Genomic DNA, 20,471 nt, shown 5'->3' on the forward strand with positions numbered 1-20,471 from the left:
AAAATTCTCCTGGCTCTCCACACGTTCGCAGCTTTTCATTTCTGATGAAGTCTGAGCGTCTCTGTGGAACTGGGTAGAACATTTATTTCATTTTATTATCTTTTTTTCCTTTTGAGAAATCAGGGGCGGCACAACACACGGGACTTGCAAGCATCAGCTGGAAAAAGGTAGCAGCTACATACAATTGAATATTTAGTCTACCAGCTCTCCCCTCCCCTAAGTGGGGCAGATATGAACTTCTGCTTCCAGCCCGATGCCTGCTGCCTCACTGCATGCAGGGGTGGAGCTTTTCACAACAGCTGAGGAATCTAGCTCCCGAGTGCAATTATTTTAAGGCAACCCATATACAATAAATGCGCCACTTCTTCAGTAATTTGTGCTTTTCACAGGAAGAGGCCTCACCTATGAGGACAGAATCCTAGAGGGAGAATTAATGAGCACTGCTATAGCATTGACTGAACGTGAAAGGCAGTATCTTTCTACTACTCTTTATTATGAAAGACAGCAGGAAATGAAACTTTAAAAATGAACCTAATGTAATTTAAGAGCTAGAAGTCTTTGCAAAATCTAACTCTTAAGACAGCTACATCCAGGACTCCAGCCAGTATCAACACAAGTAAAGCCTTTAATTATGATAGGTACATGACCTTGGTGTTCCCAGCTTCAGATATTAGTAGATATGGCCTTTCTAACTGTAATGAGTTTTAAATTATTTCTCCAACCAAAAGCTGATACTAAGTTCTAGGATTTTAACTGTGCAACACGATTTCCTCTTATTTCCACTGAGCAGTGTGATTTGTTTTGTCCCCCCCTCCTCAAAATGTGATCAGAGCAGTGTTCTTTTTATAGAAAAAGATGTGCTGGAGCTCACCACAAACTTTTCCCTTGTTCTCTTAGAAGAGCAAGGGTGCACACCTGAGAGGTGAGCTCCAGCCAGAGGCACCGACTTTGGCCCCAGACTGTGGGTTCCCAGTGTGTGTGCTGGCGCCATAACAGCATGAAGCATGCCCATGGCCACAGTGGGACCCTGAGGAGGAAACTGAGCTGGAGCCTGCGTGCTCTGCTGAAGCGTGAGAAGTAAGGCGACGGCTGGTGGTTGACACATGGCGGTGAGGGGGGTGCAGAGGCCGGGCACCCAAAGCAAAAATTTTGTGTGTGCTTGGGCCTCCTGGAGTTGGCTCCATTGGCTCCAGCTGAAAAAAAAAGCCCTGGATGTGATCGATTCGGAAAAAGAAAATATATATTTATTACAATAATACTTTCCAGTGCTACACCATCACTCATCCAGATAGAGATGCAAACTTCTATAACTCTGACTGTCAGGCATCTGACAGTCTCTGCAGGCAGGGTAAAGATACAAGAATGTCTGTAAGCCCCGTGCCTTGCGATTCTGGGAGGGCTTCAGGTGAAGTTGGACAATGTGAGATGTATTATGGTGTTATTCTTTACATTGTGATATCGACAGTCAGTTAGCCAAGAGTCCGCTGCATCAGATTATTTATTTATTGGCTTTCCACCCCTTCGATTCAACAGACTTCCAGGGCACCTTTCAAAGAAGCAAAAACTGCAGTAAAAGCAATTTGAAACAAAACATTAGAAGCAACAAAGGTTTTCAACAGAAGCATGAAAGCAATAAGCAAAGATAAAAACAAATTCAAAGCGGCATGAAAGCAATTAACAAAAAAACAAACAGCAAACAAACAAAACAAATCAAGCCAGAAAAAAAGAATATTTTCGCCTGGCCCAAAATATAATCGTAGGGCCCCAAAAATGTAATAGTAGGCATAAGGTAAGCCTTCTTGGCAGCCGTCACTAATAAGGGCCTGAATTTCACATCATGGTTGAGTGGACATCTGTCATGGATGCTTTAGTTGAGATTATTGCATTGTAGGGGGTTGAACTAGATCACCGTTGTGATCTACAATTCTATGACTCCGTGTACAGGAAAGCATATGTGGAAACAGGCAGTTCTTCGAGTTCCCTAATCAGAGGCATTTCTAGGCACTAAAGGGACTTGGGGCACAGATCCAAATTCACATTTGAGAATTTCTATATAGAATTGCCTCTGGGCAAATTAAGCTGGAAGACAGCTCACAAATAAGCAACAACCAAGTTTTTAAAATAAAGGGAAATGAGCAGGAGATCCAGGGTCCAGCACAGGGTTTGCCCTCCTAGGCACCCCCTAAAAATGCTCCTGATATTGTTGTGCAGGTCGGCTCCACAGCACCACCAATGGGCAGGGGCGGAGGAAGGGGTGCGTGGTGAGGGCAGGCCGCTCCGGATGTCACTGCCCCAGGGATGACAAAATGCTGGGTGGCACTCACGGCAGGGCCTGCAGCGCACCCAAGCCACGCGTCTCTCCTGGGAGTGACGCGGTGGCTTGGGCACCCACAGGCTCTGTGCTGCCCCAAACGGCCCACCCACTGCCTCCCCCTCAGCTGTAGGGTGGCTGAGTGGGAGGAGGCATGCAGACTCCTTGGAGGCCCCATGGAACGTCCTGTCCCAGCTGGCTCCGCCCCCGTGGGCAGCTGGCCCCGTCCATGGGCACAGGGCACGCATGCTGCCCCAGGTGCCCGATTGGCTTGCTCCAACGCTGCCAATGGGGGTGCTATTGATAAATAATAGGTACACATGTCCATCCCCTTTAAATTTGTCACATAACTATTATTGCCTGGCCTGATTTGAAGCACCTCAGAGCTTAACACTATATGCAGGGCAGAGCGACAGTCAGGGAAAGGGCAGTTAGACGCCTGGAGCATGGGCTTAAGCAACAACTATGACATGACTATTCCTCTTATCTAGCTTTGTTAAAATTATTGCTGAGAGTTTAAAGCACTGCACATTCTTTCTTTGTTTGGAATTGTGGTATCTCCCCCTTTATTGTTTATTTATTTATTCATTTATTTTATTTTATTTAAGGCATTTATATACCACTCAATCATTAGCATTTGGACCTAAGTGTATTACAAGAAACAGTAAGCCTAAAGTGTCCCTATCTATTGCTGTCCGACCTGATTTAAGTTTTTCCTTTAGCTCGTAATGATTACTTTCTAAGTAGCCTTGTAAAAACCTTATATAACTCAGTGAAGTCAAAATGCCAGACTTAGAAGGTGTGCTTTTAAATACATAATAATGAATAATAAATCACAGGTTTTTGAAAGGTGGCAGCATTTCTGATATACATTAAGGCTCTTGCTGTTCTTATTTCCATTTGGAATTATCATTTTTCTATTTCCTTGGGAGTGAATGCTTTTATAATCTTGAAATGATCTGAAAGAGAGAGAAACTTTATCCTAGATATTAGACAATCAATTAATGTTTTTATTTGCCCAAAGCTCTGTAGTACACTGAAGTTTATACCTTACTGTTTACAAGCAGGGATGTTGTTAGTAACTTAAATTGTTGTAGTCCATTGCACTACATACACAACAGATATGAGTAAATCACACCACAAACTATATAGGCTGGTGGGAGGGATCAGTCTACAGTGAATGTGGGTTCTTTGGCCCTCCAAGTGATCTTCAAGCACAAGCCTAACTTAAGTCGAAAGGGCCAGCAGGGTGGAATTTACATTTATCAGGGTCAGGTACTTCCATTCAGCCAGTCATTTGCAATTAGCCTCTCCATGTGGCTAATATAATAATCACTGGATGGTAATTAACAGCAAGGCATGCCAGACAAATGACACATAATTTTATGTTGTGGTTCTTTTGCTTTATTAAAGCACCACACTAGAATTTATGTGGTCTGCTCAGGTCTGTGTTTATTACCCAGCACACCAAATGCAGCCTACTAGCTGTGGATTGTGGCCTTTCAAGCACTTGGTAACCCCTCATCTTCCTGCAATATTAGGCAGGCAGCAAAATCAACTTTAAATCCAAGATGGGCCTCCACTCAAAACATGGCTGGTGCACTGCCTTCTATTTGTTGGGTTAGAAGCGGTGCTTTTTTCTGGGGGGACGCAGGGGTACGCATACCCCTAAATATTTTGTGAATCTAGGTTTGGCCTCATTGAGGGGCAGTATTTCAATATGAGCAGGAAAATAAGAGTACCCCTAAACATTTTTTTTTACAAAACAAAGCACTGGTTAGACGTCATGGTTCAGGCTATAAACAGGATTGTACTGGCAACTGATGATGTGCATAAAATCACAACCATGATTTCTGAATTTGTTACACAATCTGAAGTACGATCTGGCTGCTAGCTAAGCCAGGTTTTCCAACAGCTAATAAAATTACTTGGAAATATCCCATTTTTGGCAATCTGCCACAGTTTACCAGATTTCATATACCTCTCAAAATCTTATTTCTCCTCCTCCTCCAGATTTTTAAGTTAGAATCATAGAATCGGAGAGTTGGAAGGGACCCTGAGGGTAATCTAATTCAACCCCCTGCAATGAAGGAATATGCAGGTGGCCAGTATGGGAATCAAACCCACGACCTTGGCGTTATCGGCACCGTGCTCTAACCAGCTGAGCTAACTGAGTCAAATGACTCTGGTTTCCCACAATCCAGAAGTCTATTGTATTACTATATGCCAGCTGTTTTACAGGGTTACACCAATGTTAAAACTACAGTGAGTGATACACTGGACACATTTTGAGACTGGCCATCAAGCTGAATGGAAGGGGAATTAGACAAATTCATGGAAGACTAAGGTCATTGGTGGGTACTAGTCATGATGACCATATTACCTCCATTATCAAAGGAACAGCAGCAAGAGAATGCTATTGCCCTGCTTGTGATTATCCGTTGTGGAAAACAGGATGCTAGACTAGATGAGCTTTCGGTCTAATACAGCAATGTTGTTCTTGTGCTCTTCAATTTGCATCCAATATTCAGATTGCTGCTGGGGCATCTCCAGTTAATTCCATTTAAATTTGACTTAGTGTAGTTCTTTGACATTTCGGCGCTAGAAAAGTACTAGCTCTGATTATAAGGGAAGTCCCTGCTGCTGACGATACCCCATCTTTGTCTTATCGTGACATGAAGGCTGGGAGGAATGTAGTCCTCTCCAAAATGAGGGAACTGGGCAGTGGGATGGTGAGAGAAAGGCTGTCTATTTCATGCACCCTTTGTTCTGGAGGTGGTTGGCGGACGGATGGTGGCTAACAGATTGGGATTGAATCCTGACAAGACAGAAGTACTGTTTTTTGGGGGACAGGGGGCGGGTGGGTATGGAGGACTCCCTGTTCCTGAATGGGGTAACTGTGCTCCTGAAGGACCAGGTGTGCAGCCTGGGAGTCATTTTGGACTAACAGCTGTCCATGGAGGCACAGGTAAATTCTGTGTCCAGGGCAGCTGTCTACCAGCTCCATCTGGTACACAGGCTGAGACCCTGCCTGCTTGGAGACTGTCTTGCCGGAGTGGTGCATGCTCTGCTTATCTCCTCCATGGATTACTGCAAAGCGCTCTACGTGGGGCTACCTTTGAAGGTGACCTAGAAACTACAACTAATCCAGAATGCGGCAGCTAGACTGGTGACTGGGAGCGGCTGCCAAGACCACATAACACCGGTCTTGAAAGATCTACATTGGCTCCCAGTACATTTCCAGGCACAATTCAAAGTGTTGGTGCTGACCTTTAAAGCCCTAAACAGCCGGGGGCCACCAGGTGGCGCATTGGAAGATGGCCGACAATAACATCTCTCCGACCTACACGAGGTAATTAAGAGGCTGTTATGGGAAGTATGCAGCCTTCCCGACCCCCCAAGGAAATGGGGGGGACTGCCTTGCCAGCGGTGTCCATAATGCACCCCGGGAATCGAAAGAAGGGGGTGACGGACACTTGGCACGAGCCCTCGGTGAAGTCGGCTCTTCCTGACGCTGTCTCCAACCAGCACCCGGGTTCGCTTTAGCTCGAAAATATAATTGGAAACATATAATTGGAAAGAAGCTAAAGCACATACATCAAGCGAAGTTCGGGAGATAAGACTGCTGATTAATGGATCTCTGTGACCGGAGAGATGGACGGGACAAATAAATCAAATGATGAACCACCATTAAGAGACTGGTATGTTTGGAGTGAAACGGAGGGGGGTGGAGGAAAAAACTTTTATTTTCTTTGCCTTATGTGAGTATTAATAACCCTCCACCCCAGAAAGAAGATCGTTGCATGTTACTAATCACAAGCAGGAATTTAAGAACTGTGTGGAGTGAATTACTGATCAAAAGAGAGGATCGGTAAACATCGGAGGAAAATTTTATGACGCAGCTTTAAATGGCGTCTTGCTAAAACAGGCTTGTCTAAGAAAGACGGGGGGGGGGGAGGACCAGGATCATCGGAATGTGAATGATGATTGGAATGTGATCTAAACCTGGCAGAGCCCTCTGTGATATATTTGGCAAGCCTGGGAAAATTAAAGGACAGACCGAGGATAAATTCTTTACGGAAGTGTGGAATGGCGTCTGTCCCTATGTGATATGATTTTTGGAAGTGTAAAACCCACACAGAGGATGTTTGTTTCCAACCCGCTTGTGAAGATTATCAGAGATCGCAAAGAAAGGAATATATGATAACAACAAGAAGATGAAGTAAGTAATAAAGAGACTATCTGGACAGAACTGGATAGAACTGTTTAATATAAGTGATGCTTGGACCCCCGTTCGGAGCTTGAGGTATGGGTACCCCCAACAAAATTTAAAAATCTGGCTGTATAATTTGGAATTAATGTGATTTGGAAATAATGTGATTTGATTGGCCGGTTAATAAAAATTATTTTTTTAAAAAAATAAAGCCCTAAACAGCCTCGGTCCAGTATACCTGAAGGAGCGTCTCCACCTCCATCGTTCAGCCCAGACACTGAAGTCCAGCTCCAAGGGCCTTCTGGCGGTTCCCTCACTGCGAGACGCGAGGTTACCGGGAACCAGGCAGAGGGCCTTCTCGGTAGTGGCACCCGCCCTGTGGAACACCTTCCCATCAGATGTCAAGGAAATAAACAACTATCTGACTTTTAGAAGACATCTGAAGGCAGCCCTGTTTAGGGAAGTTTTTAATATTTGATTGCTTTTTCATCATCATCATTATTAATAATATTCTGTTGGGAGCTGCCCAAAGTGGCTGGGGAAACCCAGCCAGATGGGTGGGGGTGTGTGATAAATAAATAAATAAATAAACAAATAAAATAAATATTCGGTCTTGTTCCTGATCTCTGGAATGCTGTAGTTGCATGCTGCATTTGTATTGATCCCATTCTGATCAGACAGTTGGACTTGATGACCTCCAATGGTATCCCATTTTTGTCTTTATTATCTGCACATGATGAAGGGTAAGAACGGGTGAATGCGCTTGCTGGCCTCGTCCCTCCATTGCTTCCCTGTTTTGCTTTCCAGAGGGTGAAGGCCTCTGACAGGCAGCATACTGTACTTGTCAGGAGTCTAAACCATGCAGGAAGCCTGGATGACTGAAGCAGGCTGCACACTTTTCATCCTTCACTGTGGAGGCCACTGAATGCGACAGAGGGTGGGACCAGCAAGTGATTCCCTACTCATGATTCTGTATAGAGCTCCCATCAATCTACTCTCCTTCCTTTTGAACATACCTTTAAACATCCACTCTCTGAACCCGGAAAGAGCACACTTGTCTAGTACCGCACTGGAGGATCAAGGCTACAGCCTTGTGCAAGGGCATTGATGCACACTCCAGTTAAAAATACACCCCAAACCCAAGCTTGTCCTGAAGTGTATCTTTGGTAATAGTTGTGCATTATTACACCAAAAGGGGGGAAAGGCATGGTCCCCCCCCATACACTTTAGATCTAATGTAAAGGTTTTGGAAGACACTGCCATCTTGGCTTGGGCATTTAAGATTACCGGTACCTGTGGATGGGTGTTACCCCCTCTTACAAATAGACTCCTGGCTGTCATGGGTCTCTAGCCATATTTTGTCTGCTGCATGTAGAAATACCAAGAATGCAGCTTTCCCCAGCATTAAGCCTTCGTCTAGGAAAACACTGAACATACTGGATTAGGTACCCCACCAAAGCTGCCAAAGGCCCAAGAGATATGACAGGGAAAAACCAAGACACAATAAATAGGTGGAGAATTTTCTTGAATAGTGCTTCCTTTTATACTCTGTGGGTAGTTCCAAGGAATGCAATCAAGTATAAAAACGGTGTCCTTGGTATATTAAGATTCTTGCTGATACTGGAATCTACTGAAGTGTCTGTCTTCTATTTTATGATGCTGTCAGACCAGATTCCCTTGACTGAATAGCAGTCTTGTTTTACATGGCTGCTTATTTGCTACTGACTGATATAAAATTGCACAAAGCGTGTTCTCCCTAGCAGAGAGCACGTGTTGCGGTTGGGAACAGGCCACCCTCCAGTGACTAGGCAAATTTAGTTGAATCCCGACCATTTAAATGGTTAAACTGGGTTGCTGGGGTGTTTTGATTGTTGCCAATTCGGAGGAGGGGTCAGAGTCTATATATACAGGGGCCAGACGTTGGCACGGCCTCTTGGCCGTTTTGCATCGGATCACATGGAGCACTTGGACAATCTTCTCATTGTCTGGTTACATTTCTTTATTTCTTTATTTTCCCCTTCTTTTAAATCCTCTCTAGTCCCTTAAATAATTTAATTCCCCCCTTTTCCTGTTCAATTTCCCACCCCACCCCTTACCCTACCCCGTAGGAAGATTCTCCCTGTATCTGTGGCTTGCCTTTCCCAATAGGGAGAGAGCCCCCGTTAGGGGCTTTCTTTCGCAAAAAGGTTTCCCCCATTTCTCTTGTTGAAATTGTGGGGCTAGTCAGGGCTGTTCCCAGCTTAGCTGGTATCACTTTCGTTTATAGTATCCCCGAAGGTTGGCTTTATGGCTCCCTGTGCCTCCAAGGACTATGAGCACTCTGTATATGCTCTTGAACTATGCTGTTTCTGAACAAGTTTATTTTCTTTAAGTTTGTTTTGCCCTGATAGTGGCGACTGCCATTTTAGAGATGAGCCATTGTGGCTTAGTGGCTAAAGTGTAGGACTAGGACCTGGGAGACAGGGTTCATATACCCCTCTTAGCCATTGTTATAACAAAACAAAACAAACTGCTCCTTTTGGGCTATTCTGTTGCTGGGTAGTTCGGCCCATTTGTGATAAAAGAACTTTGGGTTTCTTGAAGGGGTGCTTCCCTCTAAAAGGGCAAGCAGGGGTACCTGGACAAGCTGTGGGCTACCTCAACTCTGCTATTTCACTGGAAACATTTATGCCTGGCCTAGCAGGTGACCCTAGGGCTTTGCCCTAGAATTCGATGGCCTGGAAGCGTTTCCGGCCTCAATAGTGTCCCCATGTGGTCCATGAAGCATTGGTTTCACTGGGTCAGCGGATAGTGCCGGTAATGCCTAGGTTGCAGGATTGGTCCCTGTATGGGACAGCTGCATGCTCCCCCATTGCTCTACCTGGACACTTAAGTCCTTTTGGTGGTTACCTCACTGCGAGGGATGTAACGGGCGCCATGTTTGCAATATGCAACTGGGAGAAAGCACCTTTGCGTGCGTTGCAGAGCACGGCGCTGCACGGGCTGCAATTGCATTGCATTGCTAGGAGATTTGCAGTTGCATTGCACGGAGGGTGTGTGCATTGCATGGAGGGTGTGTGTGCATTGCACGGAGTGTGTAGTTGCATTGCACGGAGGGTGTAGTTGCATTGCACGGAGTTTGTTGTCTCATTGAACAGAGGGTGTGCAGTGCACGGAGTGTGTAGTTGCATTGCATGGAGTGTAGTTGCATTGCATGAAGGGTGTGTGCATTGCAGGGAGTGTGTAGCTGCATTGCATGGAGGGTGTAGTTGTATTGCACAGAGTGTGTTGTTTTGTTTTGTTTTTGCATTGCACGGAGTGTGTGTGCATTGCACAGAATATGTAGTTGCATTGAACAGAGGGTGTGCAGTGCACGGAGTGTGTAGTTGCATTGCATGGAGTGTAGTTGCATTGCACGAAGGGTGTGTGCATTGCAGGGAGTGTGTTTTGCATTGCACGGGGTGTGTAGTTGCATTGCACGGAGGGTTTGTGTGTGCATTGCACGGAGTGTGTAGTTGCATTGCACAGAGCGTGCTTTTTTGCATTGCACGGAGTGTGTAGTTGCATTGCATGGAGAGTGTGTGCACTGCACGGAGTGTGTTTTTTGCATTGCACAGAGTGTGTGTCTGAAAAGGAAGCTGGCTTGGCGGCAGCTTGGTTGGGACTTCTTTAGGGGTTCTGGCCAGCATCGGCCCTGTAAATTTACATATCATGATGGCAGCACAAGATGCCCCCTGCCCAAGCGGGGGCTGGAAGCTGGCAAGCAATAGCTCAATACCTTTTGCCCATATTCCCATTTTTAGGGATCCAGTTGGATATCGTTGCTAAAACATACCACTTGGCTATGGAGAAGCTGTCTGCCTTGAAGGAAGTTAATTTGTAATACTTCCTCTGTAGCAAGTGATGCTTCACCAGATCCGATCTTGCTGGGTCACTTAACTAATCTTCCCACTAGGCCAGGCTGCCTAGATTTCACCCCTCCCATATCCAAGAATCTCCTGAGGAGTCTGCTGATTCTCCAGAGAGGAGGAGGCGTGTTCTGGTCTCTACTTATTCTGCTCCAGCACCAAGTCAGTCACTCAGTCAGTGTCGGAGAGGGAGAGAGACTGAGTGTTAGAGATCATGTGTAGAGATAAGGTTGCTGCTAAGGGCAGCTGCAGACACTCAGTGCAGTGCAGCATTTATTTATACTTAGACCTATTAAGCTCTGTATATAGTTTGTATAGTTGTAGATAGAATAAAGAAGATATTCTACAGAGCTGCTCTCCGAGTTGTTTATATACTCTGCTAGACTCTGCTGTACTCTGCTGTGCGACGACTGTCCTTTTGTTGGAGTGAATCCGGTGCTCACAACTCTAAGCTGTGAGTCCACAGCACTTTGACCTGTTCTGTGCAGAAGGTGGTCTCTGGAAGTGCTACCCAGCTCGCCTAGCCCAGTCAGGGCTGAAGTGGATGAGTCCAGTTGGTGGCACTGGCTCAAGGGCGATGCTGACAGAGGTCCCCTTACCTCTGTGTATGCCTACCAAGTGTGGTGAAGGCAGATATCAGGCGATGGTAGCAATTCCTGAATGTATGCAATAGTAGTTCGCCATGGCAGGATACCTTGAACCCGCTCAGGGATTTTCAGGTTCATGCTGGTGCTGCTGGATCTTTGCCCTTTGGTTTTATTTCAAGGGCTGCTGGTGTGCAAAGCTATGGCCTCAAGCCTGGTGTGGTGAGGCAATCATGTGACATAACTTTTCTTGAGTTTTCCCCATTGTAGTAGCAGTTCACGTGGCCCGAGGAGTTCAGTGACCATCGGATCTGCTTTTGGTCTGATAACCAGGTAGTGGTGAGCGTCTTGGCAAAACAGTCCTCATGCTGTAGCACAGTCTCTGCCCCTCCGCTCATGCTTTCGAGCTGCGCCACTTAAGGTTTAATATTGTGCTTTCTACTCTCCAAATTACGCTGACACTATTCGATTTTCAGATGAAGCGCTTCAGATCCTGGGCTCCAGACTCAGCTATTGCCAGACTTTTCCAGACCTGTGGCATTTTGACAACAATTAGTAATTTCAGAGAGCGGCAGCTTCCATTTCCCCTTCTGCTTTTACCTCTTATGGGAAGGCCTGGATGGATTTCTTAGCCTTAAGCTGGCAGTTCTCGGCCATTCAGAAGAATTGGCCCCCATCCTCTGAGCAGATCCTGCAGTATTTGGTCCACCTGCTGAAGATTGGGCATGCGGTTATAACTATCCGAATTCAGTCCGCTGCAATGTCTGTTACATTGAAGCTTTATTTTTCAGAGACCCTTGTATAAAGTTTGCAGTGCGCAGGGCCTTGGAAGGTTGGAATAGGCTCCAACCTCATAGGACAGTGGGCAGGAAGTCGGTCAATTTTTACCTATGCAGTATCTGCAACAAGTTAAAACTTGTCTGCGGGTTAAAGATCAAGGTGAGACTACTTTCAGGAGTCCATTGCATTTTCGCACTGAGGGTTGGGGAAATGGTTGTTGGAGCCAGCACGGGGCTGAAAGTCTGGAGGCTTATTGCTTCAGGACTTTTCCTTATCCTTTGGAGCTTGTCATTAGAGTTGGTAACTCTAAAACAGACTTAGTGGGCACGAGTGCCACAATCAGGCTTCCCGCCACAGGTGAGGAGGGCCCTTGCCCGGTTATGGATAACAGAATATTTGGCTTTTTATTCCCTGGGGGCTGGCCCGCTCCAGTGCATGAAAATGGGTTCCTGTTAGCCCGGCATCAATGTGCTTACGTCGTGCACCAGTTATTACAGCCTGCGGCTTGCTTACCGCTGTACACTCCTCATTCCTTACGATTAGGTGCTGCTGCAAAGGCTGCACACTGGGGGCCTGTCAGTAGACAGGATTGTGAATACGGGTCATTGGAAGTCTGACGCTGACAAGGGTTATATCAGGAAGTGTCACAATGATGTCTGTGCTGATGCTTGTCTGTTATTTCCTTTTTTCATAGGAGCAGCTGTGCACATTTGAGCCACAGCATTGTACACTAGGCTGGCAAGCATGTTGACGAGTTTGGACTGGGGCGCCATCTCAGTCTTCCTGCCCATGTGAACATATACTGGATGTCCAGATGGGGAATGCTTTGGGAGGAGATCCTTCCTTTGGTGCGGTCGAGTGTGACCTGTGCAGGTCCTCCCGCAGTGCTGGTGGTACAGCTGGGCGAGAATGTTTGCTGTCTTCCTCCAGCATAAGTTTGCATTCCTGCATGCAAGAGGGCTTGGATTGAGTTGATGGCAGCTCTCCCTGGACTCAAAATAATTTAAGGCATTGGTTCAAGGTGGTCTGGAGGGGGGGTTGGAGCACCTGTCCCCTCCAATTGCCAAAGATGTTCCATTAAGGGAATCCAAGGATTCGCCATGCTTTTGTCGACCCCTTTTGAGGGGTAAGGCCATGCAAGAGTCCCTGGGAGCATTTGGGGTGAGCTTGAGTCTGATCCTGGTTCATTGCTCCCCCATGCTGTTTACTGGAACTGACGATATGGTGGGGCCCAGTCGTCAGTGCTGCCCTGCTGAGGTCAGGTGCAGCTAGTCGGGAACCAATGCCTAGACAAACTACCACCGAGCAGGCCTGAAAGCATGTTAATAAGGCGGTGGATAATAGAATAAAATAAATAAAGTAAATAAAATAACAAATAAAATAAAATAGGTCTTTGCTTTAGGTGGTTCTGTAATATTGCACCCTCCTAATTTTCTTCAAGGCTATTGCCCTCTTTAGGGCAGATGGGGTGCATCTTTCCCCTATGGGGAACGACACCTGGCGGGATGCGATTGCCTTGGGATTCATTGCTCCCCCACAATGTTTGCTGGTACTGACGATATGGTGGGGCCCAGTCGTCAGTGCTGCCCTGCTGAGGTCAGGTGCAGCTAGTCGGGAACCAATGCCTAGACAAACGTACCACCAAGAAGGCCGGAAAGCATGTTAATAAGGCAGTGGAAATAAAATACAGGTCGTTGAAATCGAATGCATTCAAAGATTATGTTCGTTAACATTATTGGTGTCTTACAATTTTTGCTTGTTTTATCTTATTTATCAGGTTTAGCGGTGACCCGTGTTTGGATTGTGGGGCACAGTATCGTCCATTGGGCTGGCGTCGCAGCACGGCAATCTGGATTGGGTCCAGATTTTGGCTTTCCTCCACATATTCGCTTGTCTTGGCTGTCCAGACGTGGGATGCGCTGGTCGGAGTTCCTGCCAAGTATCCGGAGGCAGTTGCTCTTGGAGGGGCCGCCACCTGCTATTGTGGTGCAGCTTGGTGAGAACGACCTGGTGCCCATGGACTGTTTGTCACTACGTGCTGCAATTTTGGGTGACCTGGAGACGCTGCGTGCAGTGGTGCCGACAGCGAAAATTTTTTGGTCAAAGCTTTTGCAACGCTGCGTTTGGAAGGGCAGTCGTTGCCCGGCTGCCACTGAAAGGGCCAGAAAACGCATCAATTCTGCTGTGGTCAAAAAAGTTTTGGAGCTGGGTGGCGATGCAATTTCCCACCCCGAGATTCTTTTTGAGAGGCCATCCTTTTTCCGAGCTGATGGCATGCACCTTTCCGCTTCAGGGAATGAGGCTTGGATTGGTGCGGTGGTGACCAAGCTGAGGTCTTGGTTGGGGCTGTGAGTGGTTTGGCGGTGAGCTGAGGGCTCCATGGCGGTTAGGCATTGGTTTAATTGGTGCTTGGAGGGGTAAGTGCCTACCCCTCCAAATGATGCGAATGGGAATTCCGTTAAAGGAAATCCAGGGGCTTGCCATTCTTTCGTCCTTGTCCCCGGAGTCGGACTTGGGCCGTGCAAGCCCCACAGGAACATGAGGGTGAGAAGTAATGGTCTGGTGCCCAGCTTTATTTCTCACCCAATACTTGTTTCCCACGCTGGCTTCCGCTGGTGTCCGGAAGGCCAGCTCTGTCCCTGAGGGCAAGGACAGATAGTCATAACCAATGCCTAAGCAACCACTCACATTTTTGTATTTGAATAAAGTTGTGGCCAAAATTATGCCAAAAACCTTAAACAAAAATTGATGTGTGAAGTGTGAATTACTGGGGGGCTACTGTGACTCAACACGCAAAGCGTGTTCTCCCTAGCAGAGAGCACGTGTTGCGGTTGGGAACAGGCCACCCTCCAGTGACTAGGCAAATTTAGTTGAATCCCGACCATTTAAATGGTTAAACTGGGTTGCTGGGGTGTTTTGATTGTTGCCAATTCGGAGGAGGGGTCAGAGTCTATATATACAGGGGCCAGACGTTGGCACGGCCTCTTGGCCGTTTTGCATCGGATCACCCGCCCTCCCTCCCTTGTTTAAGGGGGGTATTGAAGGATTGCTTGACCTTGCTATGCCTGTCATGGGGTCGTTCGCCTTGGTGCGAGGGCCTGGTAGGAATTTTGCCATCTGGCTGATTGGCTGGTGCCATTTGGTTTTTGCCTACTGCGTAGCAAATCGTCACAACTTGTAAGGTTGGCGGTTAGGCATTGGTTTAATTGGTGCTTGGAGGGGTAAGTGCCTACCCCTCCAAATGATGCGAATGGGAATTCCGTTAAAGGAAATCCAGGGGCTTGCCATTCTTTCGTCCTTGTCCCCGGAGTCGGACTTGGGCCGTGCAAGCCCCACAGGAACATGAGGGTGAGAAGTAATGGTCTGGTGCCCAGCTTTATTTCTCACCCAATACTTGTTTCCCACGCTGGCTTCCGCTGGTGTCCGGAAGGCCAGCTCTGTCCCTGAGGGCAAGGACAGATAGTCATAACCAATGCCTAAGCAACCACTCACATTTTTGTATTTGAATAAAGTTGTGGCCAAAATTATGCCAAAAACCTTAAACAAAAATTGATGTGTGAAGTGTGAATTACTGGGGGGCTACTGTGACTCAACACGCAACAAAGAACATGCTATGCTCTCTGCAGCACTATCATTTGTTTGTGGATATGCCTTCTCTGAAAAGTCACAAGCCCACTGTGAAAAAAGAAAAGAAAAAGAAACTCCTGTGAAGCTGAAAGAATGATGTAAGAGCTGAAGTAAATTTGCACAGCAAACATCATTTTCATAATGGGCGTTGCCCTTTATCCAATAAATTTATTACCATTTGTGGGGATATGTGAAACAACCCAAGTTAAGCATGTTTACAATACAGTTTGGTGACCCACATCTATTTGAAAGTATATGCTACTGAGTTCAGTGGCACTTAATCCTAGGTTAATGAGTATAGGATTGCAGCTTTAGATATGTGCATGCCTAAATTTGGGTGGATCATGCCTAAAAATATTTATTATTGTGAAAAGTAGAAAATCCTAAGAATTTTTAAAGTATTACACAGTAATAGAGGGAAGTTTAAATTAAGTGTTTGAATCAGATTGTGTTGTGACATTTTTAGTGTGATCTTTTTATTGTGATGTCCAGTATGTATTTGTTTTGGTTTTTTAATCTGGTGAGTTCAGGACCTGCCCTGAACTCCTGGAATAAAAATCCAAAGCAAGAAACATTCATTGCTTAAGCTTGGTTTGTCAGGTGATCTACCAATGAAGAAACTTTGTCAGGTGATCTACCAATGAAGAAACTTTGGTGGACAAAGAGCAAACTACAAAGTGATATAGCCCTTCACAACTTGGTAGTTCTTCTGCCATTTTAAGGGTGCAATGGGAAAAAAATTAGTACAGGCATTAATTTTTCATTTTAACAAAATTTATATAGTGCTTGTCTGTAAGAAAACCTCAAAGCAGTTTACAAAAATATAATCACTTTGAATGTTTTTTAATACTGCCATTTGCAACTCTAACACTGTTAGGTACTTCTTATCACTGCAGCAATTTTTCTATACTAAGTTCTGAATGGTTGCTTTTTGAATGCAATTTCAGTATTTTAATAGACTATGATAAAAAAAAAATCTGCCTCCTCTTCCCTTTATTGCACCATCAAAACCAATTATGTACATATTGAGGTTAACTGTCCTGAAAAAAACACAGTCCAAAATATCAAATACTAACCTGAGTTACAAAATTCAGTAGCCGGATTAGTCAGTTTAATGTGTGTGTTTGTAACCCTGAGAGTGAATAACCTGCCTTACCTTGTACTTATGTCCTTATCTGTAAATTACTGCTTCCTTACCATACAGGAGTGTTAAAAGATAAACACTTTCCCCTTTTATTCTAAAAGCAGCTTTAGAACAGTCCTTTTAGAAGAGAGCAGTGTACACAGAATATAGCACTTTGGATAAGAGTGGATAGCTCTATGGAGCTTCCAAAAATTTATGTATAGGGCTGGTTTGTAAAGACCTGTACACTACAACTGAATTCCATTAACTTCAGCAGAGTCTAGATTTCACCATGAAAGAGCAAAGATATTCATACAACTACCGTATTTTTCGTTCTATAGGACGCACCGGCCCATAGGACGCACCTCGTTTTTTTGGGGGGGGGGAAATGAATAAAAAAAATTATCCCCCCCCCCCGCGGCTGCCGCCCCAAGCCTCGCATGCTTCGGGCGACAAGCTGCAGCCCCAAGCCTTGCGCGCTCGGCGGGACCTCCTGCCGGGCGCGCAAGGCTTGCAGACACTCGCCCGAAGCACGGGGAGCCCTCCGGAGGTCTCCCCGTGCTTCGGGCGACAAGCTGCAGCCCCAAGCCTTGCGCGCTCGGCGGGACCTCCTGCCGGGCACGCAAGGCTTGCAGACACTCGCCCGAAGCACGGGGAGCCCTCCGGAGGGCTCCCCGTGCTTCGGGCGACAAGCTGCAGCCCCAAGCCTTGCGCGCTCGGCGGGACCTCCTGCCGGGCGCGCAAGGCTTGCAGACACTCGCCCGAAGCACGGGGAGCCCTCCGGAGGGCTCCCCGTGCTTCGGGCGACAGACTGCCGCCCCAAGCCTTGCGCGCTCGGCGGGACCTCCTGCCGGGCGCGCAAGGCTTGCAGACACTCGCCCGAAGCACGGGGAGCACTCCGGAGGGCTTCCCGTGTTTCGGGCGACAAGCTGCAGCCCCAAGCCTTGCGCGCTCGGCGGGACCTCCTGCCGGGCGCGCAAGGCTTGCAGACACTCACCCGAAGCACGGGGAGCACTCCGGAGGGCTTCCCGTGTTTCGGGCGACAAGCTGCAGCCCCAAGCCTTGCGCGCTCGGCGGGACCTCCTGCTGGGCGCGCAAGGCTTGCAGACACTCGCCCGAAGCACGGGGAGCCCTCCGGAGGGCTCCCCGTGCTTCGGGCGACAAGCTGCAGCCCCAAGCCTTGCGCGCTCGGCGGGACCTCCTGCCGGGCGCGCAAGGCTTGCAGACACTCGCCCGAAGCACGGGGAGCCCTCCGGAGGGCTCCCCGTGCTTCGGGCGACAGGCTGCTGCCCCAAGCCTCGCGCGCTCGGCGGGACCTCCTGCCGGGCGCGCAAGGCTTGCGGACACTCGCCGGGGCTGCAGGCTGCTGCCCGCAAGCCTTGTGAGCCCGCGGGAACTCCCGCCGGGCTTGCAAGGCTTGCGGATAGCTTCCTGAAGCCTGGAGAGCGAGAGGGGTCGGTGCGCACCGATGCCTCTCGCTCTCCAGGCTTCAGCGAAAGCCTGCATTCGCTCCATAGGACGCACACACATTTCCCCTTCATTTTTGGAGGGGAAAAAGTGCGTCCTATGGAGCGAAAAATACGGTAAATATGCAAGAGCAGGCCATGGGCATGAGCTAAACTGTAGCAGGGAAACTACAGAATAGAGTGCATATGTTCATCTGCAGTGTTTTCACTGGTCAACTTTTTATCAAAAGGACAGGCTAATTCCCTACATATACATGAGCCACATTGAAAACAACTGGGATGCGGAAAGTGAAGTGTCATCAGCCTCTGAAAGATCAACTATTTAGCTACCATCATATTGTGTAATAGCCATCTTTTAAACCTTATTGTATAGGAAGCACATTAAACCACTATGTGGTGTGAAATATCAGACAACCTTCCAAAATCAAAACATTAACCTGAAATTTTTGCTTTTTTAAATCTGATCTTTTAACATGAAACAAGGTGCCTGATCCCAAGCAGCAGACTTTGGCACACTTAAGAATTTGGACTGCAAACCCATGTAGCCCATATCTGAAGAAGTGTGCTTGCACACGAAAGCTCATACCAAGAACTAACTTAGTTGGTCTTAAAGGTGCTACTGGAAGGATTTTTTTTATTTTGACTATGGCAGACCAACACGGCTACCTATCTGTAACTGGAACCATGTAAGAACAGTAAGCATCACAGAATTCAATGAGGCATACTGTACTTCTGAGTAAGCGTAGGCACAGGATGCACTGATGCCATTTGAAGTTCAGCAGGAAAGGACCTACTCTGTGGTGGTGCCCTGACTGCAGAATGCTCTCGTCAGGTGTTCCTTCCATGTCCAACGCTACCCTCCACTACCCAAAGTGTGAGTGATGAGGCAATGAGAGGGCTAATGAGAGGGTAGTTTCAACAAGAACTCCAATTTCTTTAATGAGAGGGCTAAGGCAGCTGCCTGCAACTCTGCCTTCTCTGGGAGCCTGTCCAGAAAGCGTGACAAAGATATGGAAATAGGAGCAGCATTGCCATGTCTTACTTGCATGGCTCCCATTCCCACCTAGCAGAGCCCAGGGGAGGTGGTACAGTCTTTTTTATATATATAGGTGGCTTCCCATCGGTCTCTTCCCAGCAACTTCCCAGCCTCAGTTCAAGGTCTTAAGAAGTAATGATGCCACTCTGTTTTGTTTTAGTTAAGGACGGGGGTGGCAGTGGCGGCAGGTTGTGCCGAACACACATCAAGGGGGAGCTCAGTGCCGCGCATGGTATGTTACACCATGCATGGTGGTGGACGGGGCGCAGAGGCTGCTTGATGGGGATCTTGGGGGGGGTGCACCTGGGGCAACAGCCCCCCTGGTACCCTCCACACTAAGCCACTGGGGCGATGTGGAGGGCTGGCTAGCCCACGAGGCACCTGTTGGAGAGCTCTTGGGAGATCTCGCTGTCACTGCTTTGCCTTGCTTCTCCAGTGATGTGGGAGGGGGCACCCACAGTTTTCTGGCACCACTGTGGGTGCCTCCTGTCACCAGAGAAGCGAGAAGAAGCTGCCTTTGACAGGACCGGTGGTCTGGAAACTAAGCCTAATGAGGAGCACTTGAAGGAGCTGGGTATGTTTAGCCTGGAAAAGTGGAGACTGAGAGAAGATATGTAAGCCGTCTTCAAACATCTTAAGGACTGTCACATGGAAGAGAGAAGAAGCTTGTTTTCTCCTGCTCTGGAGGGTAGGACTCGAACCAATGGCTTCGAGTTGCAAGAAAGGAGATTCCGACTAAACATTCAGAAAAACTTTCTGGCGGTAAGAGCTGTTCAGCAGTGGAACACGCACCAGAGTTGGTGGACTCTCCTTCCTTGGAGGTTTTTAAGCAGAAGTTGAAGTTTAAGCAGAAGTTGAATGGCCACCTGTCATAGATGCTTCAGCTGAGATTCCTGCATTGCTGGGGGTTGGACTAGATGACCCTTGGAGTCCCTTCCAACGCTAAGATTCTATGATTCCTGTTTTGCCTCAGGTGGCGGAATGTGTTGGACCAGAAGTATTGTTTTGGGTGACATTCCTCTGTGCTCCTATTTCCTTCCTCCTCTTCCTGTACCTATTTCTCTTAACCCTTTCCTTTCTTCTATTCCTTGTTATTGTTTTTTCCCCCGCAATCCCCTTGTTCAATCCTTTTCCCCCTCAAAAATTTTTGCTGCCAGAGCTGAACTCCCAAGTGTTCCTTCCTGGGCAGGAAGCCCGCCTACCTACCTACCTGCCGACTCCTTCTGCAGGGCGCTTCCCTCACCTGAACTCCAGCCGGCGACGTGGTCACATGGGCCCGGCCGAGAAGGCGGGCGGGTGCGTTGCATTTAGGAGCGGCAAAGCTCCGAGCCGCCCTCTTGCCATTGGCCCCTGCCCGGGCACGTGGCGCTCCCCTCCCGCCTCTGGCTCACAGCTGGGTGGCCTCGCAGCCGCCGCCGCCGCGCTGCTCCTGGCGGCGAAGCAA

General features: G+C 47.6%; 1 long non-coding RNA gene across 1 annotated transcript; it reads right to left on the reverse strand.

Annotated features, from left to right (window-relative positions):
* Window positions 1-602: 602 nt before the first annotated feature.
* Window positions 603-20,361, reverse strand: LOC308462549. The gene is made up of 2 exons (XR_013979203.1): window positions 20,238-20,361; window positions 603-3,270 (listed from the first exon to the last, which is right to left on the reverse strand). It is a non-coding gene; the product is annotated as an uncharacterized lncRNA (long non-coding RNA).
* Window positions 20,362-20,471: the final 110 nt, after the last annotated feature.

This window comes from Podarcis pityusensis, assembly GCF_964106645.2.
Source record: "Podarcis pityusensis genome assembly, chromosome: 1".
NCBI lineage: Eukaryota > Metazoa > Chordata > Lepidosauria > Squamata > Lacertidae > Podarcis > Podarcis pityusensis.